The sequence below is a fragment of the Lathyrus oleraceus genome, chromosome 2 (genome assembly GCF_024323335.1).
Source record: "Lathyrus oleraceus cultivar Zhongwan6 chromosome 2, CAAS_Psat_ZW6_1.0, whole genome shotgun sequence".
NCBI classification, from domain to species: domain Eukaryota; kingdom Viridiplantae; phylum Streptophyta; class Magnoliopsida; order Fabales; family Fabaceae; genus Lathyrus; species Lathyrus oleraceus.
Genome location: NC_066580.1, coordinates 469,403,641 through 469,406,703, shown reverse-complemented (window position 1 = coordinate 469,406,703; position 3,063 = coordinate 469,403,641). Strand labels below are relative to the sequence as shown.

Below are 3,063 nucleotides of genomic sequence, written 5' to 3'. Positions count from 1 at the left end.
ATCTCAACCACTTAAGGCTTATAAATTTCATTTTTGAAACACTCATTTTTAAGTTTAGCGATATCTTATGGACTCCATTGCAAAGATGTACAAGATAGTATAATCTCTTTGGATGTAGATTATTGACTTCAAACCTTAAGTGGAAAATGGAAAATCATACTGTTCTAGCTGAGCAAAAAATTAAGCAACTTTTTGCTTGCATTGGTTTACATAATAAACAAGAGCCTTCTCAATATTTTTCTCAGACTCACATAATTCAGCAATTTCCTGTGTAAACAAAAGAAAAAGCCAATTATTACATGTTTATGGTGATTATGTGTAAGTGTCACACATTGGACAATATATAGCCTCAACATATGTTCATAAATGGGAGCAAAAATCATCCTACAAGCCTATGTTTATGGTGATTCTTGTTAAGAGTCCCATAATGCAAGTGATGTCATCCTAATAAATGCTTTGTGGCTATAAATAACCATACACTCACAAACATTACCATTTACATTAATTTTTTATAGCAGCAACAACATAAGCTGAGGCAGCTTCATGCTTGCTTTCCAACTTGAATCACAAGGCAACAAGGATGATTTCAGGGTTAAGAGAGAACAAGAAACTGAGTAGTTAACTCAAAAGAAAGTTAAATTGTGTCATAGATGAAGATTGAATCAACCATAGAAACATAAATTGAACTGAACATAAAGTGAAAGAATGAATGTATTCATTTGAGAGAATCGTTGAGTAATACAATGTTTCATGAGGTGCTTAAGTTAGTCTAACAACCTAACTAACTAACTGTGAAACCTAACAAACTAACTATTACTAATATGCTAATACTTATCCCCTTTTAAACTGTGACACATATGTTGAGTAGGCTAAGCTTAAAGATAAAGTTATGGAATGGTGTAGGATTAAGAGCCTTAGCAAAAATGTCATCTAGTTGTTGAGAAGATGAGATAGTAAGAATATGGAAGAGGTTTTGTTGAAGTTTCTCTCTTACCAAGTGACATTAGATTTCATATATAGTATATGACATGGCTCAGTATTCAGCTTCAAATGAGCTTTGAGTCATGGTGGTGTGCTTCTTCAATTTCCAAGAAATTGGATAATTTCTCATGAATATGCACAATCCTGTGACATATTTTTTGGTATCAGAGAAAACGGCCTTGTCACTATTGCAGAATGCCTTATTTTGGATAGGTGAGTTTGAATGTTGTAGTATCCATAAAGAAGGTGCAGATTTGATGTATTTTAGAACATGTATGGTGACTTCATAATTGATTCATTTTTCAAGCTGTAGGGATTCAAGAAATGTGAACTAGAGTATGGTGTATATGTGTAACACGCCCCTAATGGCAATGTGATTTTTGCGTGCCTTTATGTTTTTGACATGTTTCCGACAGGGAGCTGCACCACAGAGATGAACAAGTTCAAAAAGATATTGATGAATGCATTTGATATGACTGACCTTGGTAACATGATATCTTTTTAGAGGTGGAGCTTTTGTATACTACTAAGGGGATCATTGTACACCAACTGAAGTATGAGATTGAGTTTTTGAAGAGATTTGAGTTGATAAATTACATCATCTCCCTCCAAAATACCTATACCTCCAACGTTGCAACTTTTTAAGGTAAAACATCAAGAAGTTCATCAATGGAATTCAAAAGGGAAACAATAATTATTACATTATTAGAAGTTCAACCATCTACAATTACAATGTGATCTACTTGTACTATTTATGTTAACTCATATGGCATTGTTTTAAAAAAATATGAAAAAAGGAAAAGCGCAAACAATTTATTTTCAATAGATTAGTCATTAAAAGGGTTCTATGGTGTAGTGGTTAGCACTTTGGACTTTGAATCCAACGACTTGAGTTCAACTCCCGGTAGGACCTTACTACAATTTTGCCAATAGATCGAGAATCATGTATAAGCATCAAGTTTATTGATAGAACAATAAGAAATTCCATCAATTTTAGGACCTTACTACAATTTTGCCAATAGATCAAGAATCATGTATAACCATCAAGTTTATTGATAGAACAATGATTTAGAGTAACCTAAAATACCATAACATTCACATAATCCACCACATACATGAGGTTTAAAAGCATCTCATCTTATTTTATTCTCACATAGTGAAGACTAAGATTGAAAGTCTTAGAGGATTGGTTTTGAGGAAAAGAAGATACAGATGAGTCAAGAATAGACTAGATAAGGCTACATATTAGATGATATGAGCGAAATGGTGTGCCAAATATATACTCATATTGATATAGAGGGAGTTTTTGGCCATAGTAGGGAAAATTAAAAATTATTGGTTTTATATCCCTTTCCTTGATTTTAGTGATATAGAAAATTTGTTTTTGATTGTAATTAAGAAAGTTAGTTCTAATCATTTCTTTACTATTTGACCAATTTTGATTCTAAAATTCAAATTCTTCTTGGTCCCTAAAATTGAAGATAAAATAAATTGGACATTTCTTTAGAAAAGGGCGAGAGAATGAGCAATAGAAAAGAAATTTTTTTTTTTGTGAAATCCATGAAAAAATGAGTAAAAACAAAGTGAAAAAATATAATAAAATTTCATAAACAAACTCTTGAAAATATATAAAAGTCAAAGGGGAAAGAAAGAGACGAAGAAAATTGGAACTTCGATCTTGTAGAGAAAAAGACTCATTTGTCTTTTTTTAATGCATATAGTTTGTATGTTTATAAGTCATTATAATGCCCATTCTTTGAACACCCTACACTAAAAATGTGGCCTCTTCATAGCAAATGAAAACATATTTAGGATTATCATGTATTTTTTAGTTAAAAAATGTAGCAGAGATTATGGTTAACAATCAACCATTTGGTATAGTGGCTCTCTCGAAAAAGCAAGGGAATCAAGGAAACTGAAACAATGAAAGAAGTGAAAGATGAGTGACGATTAAATGAGAGGTGTTTTCACATTACTATTTGATCAAGTTAGTCTTTTGTTTTCTTAATTACCCATTATTTTGTTTTTTACCTACTTACATCCATCTATCAAATTGTTACATGATTTCCCTTGTTCTTGATA

The 3,063-nt window shown here is 31.6% G+C and overlaps 1 non-coding gene across 1 annotated transcript; it reads left to right on the top strand.

Annotated features, from left to right (window-relative positions):
* Positions 1-1,822: 1,822 nt before the first annotated feature.
* Positions 1,823-1,894, top strand: TRNAQ-UUG (transfer RNA glutamine (anticodon UUG)). Its single transcript has one exon. It is a non-coding gene; the product is annotated as a tRNA-Gln (tRNA).
* Positions 1,895-3,063: the final 1,169 nt, after the last annotated feature.